Here is a 16,195-nt window from a genome sequence, read left to right as displayed (position 1 = left end):
ATCCTCTTGATGCAGTGACACAGTGTCAGGCACGGGTCCCCTACGCTTTCCCCACAACACCAGCAAACAACGTCCTTGTAATAAGACACGTACCACACTGAACGCGGGGTGAGGTTTGGTCGTCAGGAATGAAAAGGAATTATTAATTTAATAAAACGAATAATTACTTTGAAAAGTCTTGTTCTTATTCTTTGTTGGACTTTCACCCATAGTCTAGCAGTGTCGACTTCTCACTCTGTGTGCGCGCATGTGGTTCGATGGCTTGTGTGTGTGTGTGTGTGTGTCTGTGTGTGTGTGTGTGTGTGTGTGTGTGCGCGCGCGTGAGTGTCCATGTGAATCCGCGCATATACAAGAATATCAGTCAAGACAACATCATGAGTGATGGTGAGCAGTATATATGAGCGACACACCCCTCTATCATTTCCAAAACACGTTGTATCAACGTCCCTGCATGTACCGAGCAACCACGTTGTACTGTTGAAAAACAGAAGCGAAGTAATCGTGACACTTTTTCAAAACGTGGCGACCCCAGTCGCATCCCTCTTCCGATACAAGACATGAGAAATAGCAAGCAACATAGCGCACTTACACGGTATAAAAAGGATAAGGTTATGCACGACCGGAAACACACTTCAACAGTCCGTCAAAGACTAGAGACAGTCAAGACTCGACTTCTTCAAGCGAACGTACAAGCAACAGAGAAGTGAGTAACAATCAGAATACTTAGTCTTTGGCCTTTTTTGTGCATCATTTTTTAAAACATTGTTCGAAACGTTTTATCATAACTTTAATTATTTCAGATAAACAAAGAAGTTGGCGCAGAAAAAAGCATGCAATAGTGAATCGTATTCAAATTTTATAGTAGGTGAATAACAACAAATAACAAAATGTCTGAGCAAACTACATGTCCTGTCTTCCAATGTGAAATTTGCAGACGTTGTTTCAAACAGAAATGTCATTTGTTAAGACATCAGAGACATTGTGAACGAGTGGGCATATTGTTTACCTGCAACCATTGCCATCGATCGTTTAATCGGGAAGACAATTTAAAACGTCATGTCAAAATGTTTATTGTCGTCAATGTCCACATTGCTTTGAAAGGTTTAACAGCAAATTCGGTTATCAACGACATTCATGTAACTGTAAAACATCTGCTCCTGATGAACATATTTGTCAAACGTATCATCAATCTTTCCCAACCTCTAAAGCATTAAGAATGCACACACATAAAACTGACCATGACATGTCGGGTGGTGGCAGAGGTAAACGTAGACAAAGGGCTAAAACGGCTACGCTATCTGTCCCTCCTCCTCCCCCACCTAACGCCCCTCCCGCCACCAATATCGCCTCACGTCCATGTTCAAGCCACTCCCTACAGGGAGATGTTAGAGACTATGACTTTGACGGACGGAATAGCACGGACCCACTGAATTTCATGATTAGTGAACAAAGTCAGGTTATTGATACAATTGAGGATGAAATTCGTGAGAAAAAAGCCGTAAAATGGGGGTTGTGTCTCCATATTAGAATGGCCAAACCTAGTCGGGAAGATGAGAGCACAAGTTACCATGAGGCTTATTTCAGAAGTGTCATGACTATAGCTACAGAGGGTAGTGACTTAAATGAACAGTATCTTGAAGCCGTACACAAGATGCTTCAGACGCTGGATGATTATGAGGGGGTTCATTCTGGTTTGAATATCTCCGCCGTCGTACTTTTGAAACTCACTGTGGTAAAGTTTGAACCTTTCAAAGGTGGTAGTTATATTCCACTACCACAAACTCTTGTCAAGAAATCCAAAAGTATTATCAACATAAAAAATGGCGATAATCTTTGTTTTGCTTACAGCATTTTAGCAAAACTGTTTCCGGCTTCTCATAACAAAGAACGCGAGGGAAATTATCGTCCTTATTTAAACCGTTTGAATTTAGAAGGATTCACCTTTCCCATGACTTTAAAACAAATTCCTCGATTTGAAGAAGCCAATGAGTTGAGTATCAACGTGTATGGGTTTGAAGATAATACTTTGTATCCCATGTACATCAGTAATAGGCTGGATGCAGATGAAAACAGGAAGATTGATTTGTTGTTGCTTTCACAAGAAAGTGAGTCGGATGATTTTGAAGGCATCCTAGGGTTAGAAGAACATGAACGCATGGACGTAGACGTTAAACCAAATACACATTACTGTCTCATTACCAGTTTAAGTGGGTTAGTCAGAAACAAGCAACGTAATAACCGCACTCAGTTCATCTGTCGCAAATGTCTTTGGTGTTATACATCACAACAATGTCTGGATAAGCATAAAGACTACTGTTATGACAAAGCACAAAGAGTCGTTATGCCTAGTCCAGAGGATGCGGTGTATCAGTTTAGATTACGTTCTCAAAGCAAAACAGAACGAGCCAAGTTTGTTATCGTGGCTGATTTTGAGTCCTTGCTCATTCCAGAAAGCAGCCCGGGTAGTTCACGACTGAATAAACATGTACCTTGTGCTTATGCTTACAAAGTGGTGTGCACGGAGGAACGGTATTCGAAACCTGTACAAACCTATGTAGGAGAACAGGCAGCTGAGCATTTTATTGAAAGTATTTTAAGGGAATATGACAGCATCCAGACATTGTTGGATTCTATCAAACCCATGCAGCTCACTGTCCAAGATAAGATAACCATCGCCAATGCTACTCATTGTGGTTTGTGTAGTGAACTGTTAGGTACTGATCGAGTGTTATCACCTGACAGGACGTTTTCGACAAGTTTTGCATAATCGATGTAACCTGAATTTTCAGTTACGCAAGAAAGTGGTTGTCATGCTTCATAACTCTGAACGTTATGATTCTCACTTGATACTGGAAGTAGCACAACACTTTGGTGACAGAGACATTACAGTCATCCCTCACAACTCAGAACAGTTTCTATCGTTTACAGTGGATAACAATTTGGTCTTTTTGGATAGTTACAAATTTCTGCAAAGTTCCTTAGATGCACTGACACAAAACCAACTGAACAAAGGCGTGGATTCATTTGTCTATTTGAAAGAACACTTCCCCCATCATGGAAACATGTTAACAAGGAAACTTCCCTTTCCTTATGAATACATGGATGACTGGGGAAAACTGAATGAGACTTGTTTACCTTCTCAAGCATCCTTCTTCAGTTCTTTGTCTGATGAAAATATTAGTCAGGAAGACTATACATTTGTTCATGAATTATGGAAGGAGTTTGACTGTGAAACCATGAGCGACTTTGTCCGGTTGTATGTGAGTGTTGATGTGCTGCTATTAACCGACATCATAGAGACCTTCAGAACAGGGTGTTTGACTGACTATGGTCTTGACATTTGTCATTATTACTCCATGCCAGGTTTTTGTCTGGATGCTGCTATGAAAATCACAGATGCCAAACTTGATCTGTTCACTGATGTCGACACTTACAATTTCATTGAAAATTCCATTCGTGGTGGGGTGTCTATGATTAGTAAGAAATATGCAGTTGCTAACAATTATCACCTATCGGGTTTTGATCCACTGAAAGACACCTCCTTTCTTCTCTACTTTGATGTTAACTCTCTGTATGCAACAGTCATGCTACAACCGCTCCCCATTGGAAACTATCGCTTCATCAGTTCTGAAGAGTATGACACCATTGACTGGACAACTGTCGATACAGAAGGAGATACAGGTTACATCCTTGAAGTCGATTTGTTGTATCCCAAACACTTACACAAAGCTCATGCTGCTTTTCCCATGGCTCCTACACATGATGACATTCCCTATGATGAGTTTTCACCTGCTCACCAGAAACTGTTAACTCATTTCAACCCACTCAAAAAATCGTTGCGTAAAGGTTCAAAGAAATCATCCGGTAAAAAACTGTTCACTACTCTAAAAGATCGTTCCCACTACGTGGTTCACTTCAAAACGTTACAGCTGTACCTGAGACATGGATTGATATGTACAAAAATACACAGAGTGTTAAAATTTAGACAAGGAGCATGGTTGAAACCTTACATCGATCTTAATTTGAGTAACCGCAAAAATGCCAAGGATGACTGTGATAAAGATCGTTATAAACTCATGAACAAGTGTGTGTTTGGACGGTTCTGCATGAATAAACGAAAGCATAAAACAGTTCAGTTGGTAACACAGAGATCTAAACTTCGAAAATGTGCAGCGAAAAGTAACTTCAAACAGGTCAAAAATTTTTCAGAAGACGTGACTGCAGTAGAGTTGGAGAAATTATCTGTACATTTAGATCAACCCATTGCTGTTGGCTTCACCATCTTGGATTTAGCCAAATATGAAATTTACACTTTCTATTATGATGTCATGCAAATGCAGTATGGGCCAGAAAGACTTGACCTTTTGATGACGGACACGGACAGTTTGTTTATGCATGTACATGCACCTTCACATGAACCCCTTTTGAATCCTTATGTGTTCATGAAATACAATCAACATTTGTTTGACACTTCCAACTATGCACCTGATGATCCAAAAGGGTTATACTCGGATGAAAATCGCAAGGTAACTGGTAAAATGAAGGATGAAGCAGGCGGGAGCATCATATTAGAGTTTGTGGGACTAAAAAGCAAAATGTACTCTTTTCTGATGCAAAAATCTAAAAACGTCATCGAAAAAAAGACAGCTAAAGGCATTAAGAAATCTGTCATCAAGAAATTTCTCAGACATGATATGTATAAACAATCATTATTTGAACAGAAGAGGTTCAGTTGTTCCTTTCACTTGATTCGATCATACAATAACACTTTGTACACTGAGAGACAAAACAAAGTGGCATTGACACCAGTTGACGACAAGAGGTATCTGTTAGATGATGCTGTTCACAGCGTTCCATATGGATATTCACCAATCTAAAAAAAATTGTATACATTCACTATGTATGTGAAGACATCTTTCCACAAGAAAACAGTGCTCAACAGGTATGTGCTTCCTTTACGCATTTGCCATGTATGGAGTCCTTTACTCATTCACCATATATTGCTTCCTTTACTCATTCATTATATATAATTTATCTAATTATATATATATTGCTCCTTTTATCTAACTATTTATCTAATCATTAATTTATTTTCAGCGTCAAAATGAATGTTCAGAGATATATGTACAGACTGATCGGTGCCAATGGTGAAACGCTGCGTGAAGGACAAACCTTAAGAAGAACACGAATGGCTGCTTATCAAGCAGCACAGAGGGTTCTGCAGCGGGTCATGGAACAGGGTGTGATCCCTGCTAACACTGTATATCCTGTGGAAGTGCGTGAAATTAACACCACAAGGCGGTCTCTTGAGCGTGCACGTAACTTGAGACACCATCGTCCAATGTTCGAGTCTATTCTCAAAACGCTCTACCTGAATGAACTCAAGACAAAAATCACCAAATTGTGTGAAGACGATTGCTATGGATGTGAAACTGGTCATCCGTTTCAAATCAATCACCAGTGTGTGATGCTGAATAGTGATGAAAAGGTGGAGCGCTATTTTGAAGAAGCTCTGAGTGGAATATCTCATCAAAACATGTTAGAAAGTGCACGTCATCAACGTACACAACTCAGACTAGACTTCCATGATAGATACACCGACTGGTATGACAACATTAACAGTTTGAACGCTGGGTTGCTTTCCAACACAGGAAAAGAGAAACTGCTGATGTTGACCAAACTCAACATGCATTTACGATAAACAACAAGACCAACTAGTCATTTAGTAATCCATTTTTTTATTTCCTTGTACATAATATGTATAGAAGAATGGATGTACATTAAAATGGTTCGATTGTTTTCCTTACGTTTGTCACACCAGGCACACCATGAGACGCTTTGCGTTTTATATATAAAGTATTTACAGTCTTCTTCTTTTTGTCTTTATTTGGCCTGCTTTTCATGAGATGTTTAGGAATGTGTAAATGTCTCAAAAGTTTATAAAACTCTCTATATCCCACTGGTCGGTGACTCTCAGCACCTGCTTTCATGATGAGAAAGCAGAGCAAGTCCACTATATTTGAACCATGTAATACCTCACCATTAGGTAACACAAGTCTTAGATCTCCTGTTAGTCCTATTTGACCATTCAGAATATTTTCTTTCACAAATATCCACAAGCTCATTAACTTCCCAATGGTCTTTGTAGACGAAACCCCTCGAATGATCTGCTCGGGGACACGAAGCATAAAGTCCATGTTATGTTCCATGACAGATGCAACCGTTTCATCACTAGAACCCTTATTATGATTCATCATCTTCAGATCTTGTCTCGTCAGAGGATTCTGATTCAGTATCTGATTCGCTGTCTGAGGAAGAATCTGTTCTTCTTGATTGTTCATCAACCTCTGGTAGGTCTCTCTTGTCAGAAGAACCATAGGCTTGCTCATTGTGAATCGATGAGAGGTATACTTGAAAGGATTTTATGCAAATGGGTAGAACCGAATGATGTGTCAGAATCAGCTCACGTTTCTCGCGACTACTAACTGTCTTGCTGGCTAAAGATCGAATGCACTTCTTGTAGCGTGAGAGACGCATTTTATCACTGTGTGGTAAGGGTATGATTCCTCTCAAAATGTTAAATATAAGAGTAACCACTGACATAAGCTGTTCACGTGAGGCATGTATTAACAAAGCCTTTCTTTGCCTGACACTAGCTTGTTCCAACATCATAAGAAAAGCTGAATGTTTTTGGAGCAGACCACTCATGTTGATGCTGTATGGTAGCTGTTCCACTCTCAAATGAAGACACACATCTTTGGTTAGTGTTATTTATCTAGAAACCCAAAATCGCATCTTCTTTGTTGTCATCTTCTTTGCACCGACTACAATCATGAGGAGGATCTCTTTGCCAACTTTCCAACAAATCTTCACCCTTAACAGACACAGTGGTGCTGTGTTTTGAGTCTTCGTAATCTTGTAAAGACATAGCCTTTCGAAAAATATTATTAGCAACCACTCGCTCGTTTTCACTACAGAAACATTCGTAGTCTACCCTTCCATCTATCCATATGTCTTCATCTAATATGTTGGGACACAGTCTGTTATTCCACAAGAAGTCTTTAATGACTTCAGTCCATGAGTCATAGTGATGTTCTGTTTGTAAAGCAGCGTAATCGTCTCCCCACACTGACACTGTAAACAACATTCGAGAAGCTGTTTCTTTCAATGTTGCATCATCCTTTCTGTGTTTTTCGATAATGTTGATCAGACAATTCCTTTCTTTCACTGCATACATTCTGAGGGAGGGCTGACTGTACTATGGCTGAAGTGACGTGAATTGGTTGTTATATGGAAGGTTGTCAGTTTGAAAAACTACGGTGATTAATATTTATTCAAAGTTGCTCACGTCTAACCTTTCTTGGTATCCATGGGTTCAGACACCATGTGTATATAGTTACAGTGTGGAGACAGTCTGAAGTGTTCAGTCATGGGATCATCATCGGGTATCCATTGATGTACACGAAGCCTACATTTGAAGCAGTAGACTTTATCAGACTGTCCTGTGTAAATAAATCCTGCTTCAGCCATGGCTTTTGGCGACTGTTTCATTTGAACAGGCCAGTTGTTGAACGACTTCAATCTGTCACTAAACTTATAGCCATACTCCTCAGTGTAACGCTCTGTTTCAACACAGTCTGCGAGCACATCATTGAACCGTCCGCACATATCCATGGTTCTGTTCAACTTCAGCGGTGAGTGTGAAATGATGAAAACACTTGTAGAGAGACGAATATATCATTTCAGTCCTACTTCTGGGACTGTTGTAAGTAGACTGTACATACTTCATCATCAGGAAATATGTTTGTGCGTAAACGTCCATAGCGTTCATCAGCATGGGGTGAAGCATCCAAAACAAGATACCCATATTGTTTTCTCCCAACTGCATCTTGGAAGGATTCCATAAAATATTTAATTTGACCTGGAAATATTTGCGATGCCAAAATTCTGTATTCATGTGCTGAACGCGGGTTAGACAACAGAACAAAGTAATGGGTGTTTAGAGACATGGTTCTGTTACATTCGCCTTTAGGAAAGGCTGACTGTTGAATGTTAATGACAGTAATTCCCAGATGATGAGATAGTGTGGTATAAAGATGTAAAAACAGAGGGTTCTTACAAATGTCTTGCATGAAGTCATCTACTACCAGTACACACCGTTTATCGGATTCCGAAGAATATGGTTTTAACTCCTCTTCTGTAGGTAGTGCATCTTTAAATCGAATGTTGGGAATCGTCTTCTCAAGTTCGCTGTAGGCATCCTGCCACACGGCATAGCAATACACAATCAGGTTGGGTGGTGGATCGAACATGCAGCTAGCTTGTTTTAAGAGCTGTGCAACCCAAAAGGTTTTCCCACTTGAAGATCCTCCCACAACCGATTTTGTAGTAGGAGTTTGAAATGGTAACACACATTCTCCCATGATGTATTCAGATCGCTCTTTAGCACAGAACTGCAATACTAGGCTTGATACCGTGGTATTTATACACAACACAATCCTAATCTCATCTACACTAATTTTATTGATATTTTTTTTCATACATAGATATAACATCAGTTACAATCTAGACAAGAAGCAGAGCAGTATTTGAAATAATTACAAACATATTCAGATACAAAGGCGTCATTCCACATGAAGTTGTGTACATCAAACTGATGAAGTATATGGTTTAGACTCAGGCATGCTTTAAATTTACATAATACATAGTACAAACAATAGAACCCACACACATTTGAATTCACAGATTGTAACCGGTGATTACTGCGTAAGTAAGAACCAGCATAAGTCTTTAAATAGCGATCAAATGTAACATCAACAGGATCTGCTAAACTATCGAAGAATTCTGCTGTATTGTTTTTAAAGTACATAGCAACCCAGTGGCGACCACTGTTCTGACTGGACTCAGTATTCACAATAAATCCTACACCTTGTCTTTGCATGAAAGGTGCGATTATAGGAAGCGTATCTCTGGCATACACCCCCAAGACGTGAGTCTGTAAGGTTGAATCACACCGAAGGGCGCACATCAACTGTGAAGCTTTCATCTCTGTGTTTACTTGATGAAGACGTTTCGCGCTTGATCGATTTCGATGATGGAGTTTCTTTCACTGAGAATGATGCAGCTCAGCGTTTTGGTTAGTGCAGCTTTGAACTCGATTTCCAACCGCACATTTCCAGTCTTCACCAGATTGAGGTACTCGGATTCTCCGCACAACTCTTCCAGTTCAAAGACAAACAGTGCATTTCCTAACAAAAATTCTCCCCTGGATATGAAATTTCCTCGATTTTCTCTCCAAAACCCCATGCCATCAAACATGTTTACGTAGCTGTTCACATCATCAGCTCGAGTTGGACGCCCAGGTACACTGACACCATTCACATAGAGACTGACAGTTTTGAGCATGCTGGATTGAAAGTTGAAATTATTCTTGTCATATGACCCATTCAGACTCTTGCTTTCCACAAAGGCGATGATGTAACGATTAGCAATGGGGTTGGACACATTATCAATGGTATGCGTCAGTTGAGAAACAGGGATGCTGTTGACCTTGACCTCAGACTTGGTGAAAGGGTAGAGTGCATTGGAGTTATTTTCGAACAGGGTGTTGTGAGCTAGAATCAGCGCCGGGTTGACTTTGAGTTTGCATACTTGAAGATAAGCATCGAGTAGCTCAATGGTATACTCTTGGTTGGCTTTACCGCTCATCAAACAGAAAGTAGGTGATGATCTGTACAATTTCAAAGTCAAATCTACTCCATTGATTAAATGTCTTTTCATGCTAAACACATCTTCATACAAAGGTCCAGACATGGTCAGTTCATTGCTCTTCTTGATGTAGGTACCACGTGCAATCAAACCGTAATTGGTTCCAGTGACACAATCAGTTGTTTCAATGGCATCATTATCTTCACCCTCATCTTTGTAAAACAGCTGCGATGTCATTTGAGAGCTTTTCGCATCAGCTCCATAGTTTAGCAAGGTCTTCATCGTGCTCTTGTAAGCATAATGATTGTTGGTCGAAGACACCAACTGGTTCTGCATATACACTGAAATGTGAGAAAACAGTGCCTGCAAAAGCAAATTGACAGGTGCCACGTGTTCGTCTGCATCCAATACCGATCCATCCGCATGGGTGACTTTGAGTTTTACATGCAGTTTTGTTCGCTTCAAATCAATGTAATCACTACCCGAATTGGATATGTGAAATTCCAGTGGAGAAGAGTCATTAATTTGACTGAGTGGGCGTACATCTACAAAATAGTGTTGCTGGATACTGGTCTGATATGGAGGTAAGGTAAATAGGTTGAGTGAATCCGGTACCAACTCTTCAAAAGTTTTGCTATTCAATAAAAACATGATGCTCAACTGAAGATGTCGTTTTCTTTCACAGGAGTACACTTGAGCACTTTAGCTGTCTTGGAGGCGATGTTACGTGTCTGACGTATCTTCTTGGTTGTGGCAATCTGTTCACCTGAAGCTCTTTTTAAAGACCTATGACGCTTTTCTTTAGCATCCGCTCTCTCCACAACACTTTGTTGTTCTGAAGTCATCTGCAGTTCGATTTTAGGTTCTTCCGGTTGAGAAACAGATCGGTGAGATGGAATAACTTTAGGGGGAGCTTTTCCATTCACAACACGAGAAGTACTTGTCATGTGTTTCTTGAAGTAATTCTGCCATTTGCTATAATCTGGGATATACAGAGGGAGGGAATCCATGTTCAGTCAGCAAAGGGATAACGTCTCAAGTGAAGTGTTGCATAAGTCTGCTCTTTCAAGAATGACAGTGGTGTTCCACTGCTCGCTTTTATACAGATTTCAATGTCAGATGACTCTTTGACCATCACATGGATATTGTATTCATTAGCAAAGGAAAAGTTGGGTCCATTCCTCAGATCAATGCGTCTTAACAGTGGTAACTGGGTATTACCCACCAGTGAACTATCGCACAGGTTACACAGTATATCTACATAAGGATCGTTCACATGAGTGAGGTCTATCTTTCCAAAGTTTAACTCGGATAAAGACACGACCCAAAATCCATCAAAGTCTTTGATTGAGCTTAATGCGAAAATGATAAGGGCTGTTATCCTTGAAATAAGAATTTTTTGTGTCAGAACTCTTGAGAAACACATATTTCTCCATCATAGGTTTTTCAGTTGACTTTCTTCCACATATGAATCAAAAGAACTAGGCCAACCTAACCAACGAACCAAAACATACGTTTTTCCTCTCATGCGTTTCTTCTTTAAGATCTTTTCCACTTGCCACTCAATATCGTCTCCTTTGTTAACCTTTTGCAGTTCGGCAGTGTAAAAACTCCCTTTAATAAGTTCACCATGAAAATCTTTAATTCTGTACAGAGGTATGTCTTGTTTCTTGAAACGTTCTGTTACTTTGAAAAGTTCTTCCGTCCACTTCAGATCAAGTTCTTTGCTGAACGGTTTCCTCAGGTATGGGATGCGAACAAGATCACCAACTTTATATCTGTATTTCTTTATCACTTGACCTTTTTTTTCCTTTGACTTCAACAAGGGTTTGACATACAAGTGTTGCCAAACTTTCAATTCATTGCTTTTATTGACTTGAGCAGGTGATAGAAGGGGTAAAGACGAATGTGGGGTGTTATTGTAGTTGTACACCAAATCAGGTAGAACACTGAGATAATGCTTGGTGTTCTTACGTGTCATGTAACGTGTGATCAACGACTTCAGTGTTCTGTTGAAGCGTTCCACATAATTACTTTTAATGTTTTCGTTGCGTGAAATAGTAATGGTAATATTTTGTTTTTCCAAAAAAGATTTGAACACTCCCTTAAACTCACTACCACCATCTACGCGTACTTTTCTTGGTTTTCTTTCTTGAAGTATTTTTTTAAAGGCTTTCAACACGGACTCTGGCCTTTTATTTTCCAAAGGAAGGACAAAAGTAAACCTACTCAGTATGTCAATCACGACAAGCAAATACCGGATACCCTCATTTTCTTTGCTGTAGCGTGAAAGATCAGCAAGGTCCACATCCCACATTTCGTCCATGGAATTCACTCTGACTTTCATCCTTTTAAATCTATGCTTGACTGGTTTGTGTAAACTGTAAGGATCTTGGTTGTTGACAAACCATTTCACCTTCCTGAGCTTAACATCAGGTTGAGGTGTTGTCTTCAATACCCGTCGGAGTTTGGACGGACCATAGTAGGCTCCTGGATTGTGAGGGTCATAATAATACTTTTCTAATGCTTTTTCGTGCCTCTCTAACAATACCCTGTTCATCTTTTGTGAACTCACACACGTACTGAATGAAACCAGTTGTAACAGGCAATATATAACATGAAGGTACGAATAGGAAGGAACATATGCTTTAATTAATAGAATTCATTCATGTATACATTCACAATTATTGAAAGCGATTTTCTAACAACAGCATCTTAACCACACGTTGCTTCAGATCATGAAGCCACTCTGATGTTTTAAAATGAGTGTCCCGAAAGTCTTTGCAGCGGTATGAAACTATGTTCACGTAATTCAGAGATGTGTCATCACTAAATACTTCCAACCATTTATCAATCACGTGTTCATCATTTATTTCACTCATGGCCGTCATGAAAAGACCATCAACGTGATCCTGTTCTAGCATGTGCTTACACGTGTGCTCCAGTTCTCCCTCAGGTTCAAACATACATCCAAAACACAAATCACAGGATAACCGTCTAAGAATCTTAGCCAGTTCCAAAGTGTAACACAAAGTGAGAAGATTTTCCGCATGCTTTATGTGATTTCCACTATCAACTTCGTCAACACACAAGAACAGTTTTCTTGTCTTCTTGATGATGATTCTTTTCGTTGACCTAGAATCATCTTGAAACTTTCTCTTAGCATCCTTGACACATTCACTGCGATCTTGAAACCATTCGTTAGATTGCATGACAACTGTTTCGTGCAAGGTGTGTGATGATTGTAGAACTTGCTTCCAGGAATAGAAAGCTGCTTTACCATTCAGTTGACTGTAAACAAGAATTTAACACTTTTCACTCTCAACAACTTTGTCCATAAGCTCTTGTCTGACCTCCATCAAAGCTTTCCCCAACCAGTTTTGTCCCTTCCAGTTAGATGGATTTAATAGCTTGGGACCGTGAAGAGAGAGTCCAACACCCCACCGTCTATCATATGGACTGGCTTCAGCTAATATTTTTGTGGAGGTGTTCATTAATGCATGTCGAAGAGTGGAGGACTGAGTAAACTTAGCCAGGGTAACTTTCTTCACAACATGGTAACTCACAACATCCCATTTGTGTTGAATAAAGTTTTTCACACATCTTCCTAATCTCTTCTGCATAACAGCAGAAGAGGCTCTTAAAATGTGTTCAGCTGTAACCACATCGCCAAACGTCATTGCCTTCATGTACATATAATACTGCTCAGCACAGTTGAAGATTTTACCATCAACTTCAATCCTAACAGGATAGTACTGGCTAAATGGTGAAGATTTTGTATAAAAGAATACGAACCGATCTGTAACTCTTGTTCCCATGATGTCTGTTCAGCAAAGACACACCTTGTCTGTTGCTTGGACTCAGTTGGAATAACATTGCTGTAAGCAGTGATGGATGCGAGCATGCGCACATCTATTGGTGAATTCAAACTATGTCATTGGACAACACACAATAATCACCATCGCTCATTGGTAGATTTATAGACGTAGTGGAACGTGTGTTTTTTAAAAAAAGAATGTGAAAGGGATGACTAATCATGACATGGCACTATTCAAAGGTTTAAGTTTCATCATCCAGTCATGCTACCCCTGGCTTGTTGATTCTATATATAGAGTACACCGTGCACTGGGTATCAACCGGTCATGCCACCCTGTCGTGACTGTTCTGTATAAACAACTTATTTGAATAGACGTGAAACATCCATTGATAATTTCTCCTTAAACGTCATTAACTTCTTTTCACCATGGTGATATTATGTATCACTAGGCTTAATGAAATTGATATGTTTAGATAATGACTGTCACGTGTAGCTATTTTTGGGATGAAATGTGGGACAAATGAGGGATGAGGGATGAGGGATAAATGAGGGATGGGGGATTTACGGTCACTGGTTTCATTGTCTTTGCTAATTGGAGCACGAAATGAAGGATGAGGGATGTGGGTCATGGGCTATTGTTTTAGCTAATTACCGCATTGTTTTAGCATTGTTTTGACATAGTTTCTATTGTCTGTGCTGTAGAATGAAATTTATATCTACTATCACTTTGTATGCTTAGAAGTTTTTGTCAAAATGCTATCATAACTATAATGCCGATGCATAATGTAACCGTTTTGTGTGATTTTGTTATGAAATGCATAGTCTTTCTAACGTTGTTAGTGATTTACTCCCTTTTCGATCCCTTTTTTAATTTTTAAAGGAAAATAAATTCCTTGGTCTCATCTTTCTCTCGCATTTAACCTTATTACCACATATTAAGCCTCTAAAAGCCAAATGGCATTTGACGTGTTGAAAGTGGTTCCTAATTCAAAGTTGGGAGGGTACCAAACTCTACTCCTTCATGTATATAGATCAGTGGTCCGATCGAAAGTTGATTACGGATCTATAGAAAATGGTGGAGTCTGTGAATGCATCCTCGAACTACTTGATTCTGTCCACCACCAAGGCCTATGACTTTGTTTGTGGACTTCGTCCTATGGACGGTCTTTCCCCCGATCCTGATGAGCCATTTCTAAATCTTCGCTGTTTAAAATTAGCTTTAAAATATATCACAATGCTGTATTCCAATCCTGCACCCAACTGTGTTCTTAATCCTCTTTATGGCGATCTGTACAACAAAATCATCATTTGTTCCACTTCTTGGGATAACAATCCTATCATTCATTTCTGATGGTGGCATTGAGCTGGAAAATATACATCCTTCCCGTTTTGTTTCTTCTCCGTCTCTGGTATGGTGATCTACCTTTAGTTGTTGGCGATCTGTAGCCCATTTATATATTGTCTTGTCCGCATTTGAACTCAAGTTTTAGAGATAGACGCCAGTTTTACTTATAAGTTACTGTGATATGCTAGTTGGTTTTACTGTCCTTCGTTGACAGTTTTTATACTTTACATGTATTTCTTGTGGATTTACAACTTGTTTTAGTCTGGATATGGCTGAAATATTGCCGATGTGACTTTAAATGTTAACTCACTCACTCACTCTTTGTTCTCCTCCTTGGTTAGGACACAGGTTGACCTAACATTAACCACATTTAAACTAATAAAATACATGTCAATAAAAAAGGGCATTTAATCAATTAGAAAAAAATAACACACACTAAGTCCAGACGGAAGGTTATTCAGTATTTCAGGCCATATGACCTAAAGCACAGTTGTGTTGCAAAGTTATATTGCACAGTCACGTTAAAATATGAATACACGTGCATATATTAACGTCTAACTTTAAAAATCTATTTTACTTATATTGAAAGAGATATTAATGTATTGATAGTTGATTGAGTTCAACAGATTTTTCAAACTGGTAATGTTTCAAATAAAAAGAACATAAAACGTATCCTCCTCATAGTCTTAAAAAAATGACATAAACTATGATTCTTATCATGTACACTGTCCTGTGGTTCGTATAGCTATTTTTCAGGTAATATGAAATCTTGGGGAAGATATTTGACAGTGCCGATTTTGTGAAAAATTATGTCATTTAATCTTTGCTCAAGGGTAAGGGTAAATAACTTAACATTTCCAACATCCTGAGATATCCAAGCAAAGGAAAAACAAGACAAAAAAGACGTTTTCTCATATCCGACACCCAAGAATTTTTCCCATTATCATCAAATTCTTTGACATGCTTAACATTGAACGGTAAAATTATATGTAATTCGTAGGAAATTGTATAGTCCAGTTTTTGTCAGGCCTTAACTGTGATGAGACAAAGAGACCGATGCGACCAGTTTCTCCTAAGATAGCTTTGTTTGACGCATATTTTCGAACACCTGGGAAATGTATAAAATATAAAGCGTGGATGGTTTCGATAGAATCATCATACTTAACTCCCCATATTTCGGAACCATATAGAAGAATTGGAACTATTTTCTGTCAAGAAATCTAGAAAGAACTGGGAAAGATATTTTCTTTATTGATCTTATGCTAGATGCTGACCATGATAATATAGAAGATACAGTCAATCCTAAACATTTGCAGTGTGAAACA

The 16,195-nt window shown here is 39.1% G+C and overlaps 1 protein-coding gene across 1 annotated transcript in view; it reads right to left on the bottom strand.

Annotated features, from left to right (window-relative positions):
* Positions 1-203: 203 nt before the first annotated feature.
* Positions 204-16,195, bottom strand: part of LOC137294727 (cyclic AMP-dependent transcription factor ATF-3-like) — a 270,414-nt gene continuing 254,422 nt past the window's right edge. The window contains exon 4 of the transcript XR_010957534.1: positions 204-213. The gene's annotated coding sequence lies outside the window, so the exon portion shown is untranslated. The remainder of the gene's footprint in view (positions 214-16,195) is intronic.

This window comes from Haliotis asinina, chromosome 8 (assembly GCF_037392515.1).
Source record: "Haliotis asinina isolate JCU_RB_2024 chromosome 8, JCU_Hal_asi_v2, whole genome shotgun sequence".
Taxonomy (NCBI): domain Eukaryota; kingdom Metazoa; phylum Mollusca; class Gastropoda; order Lepetellida; family Haliotidae; genus Haliotis; species Haliotis asinina.
Note: the sequence above shows the minus strand (reverse complement) of the source record. Positions and strands in the feature narration are given on the sequence as shown.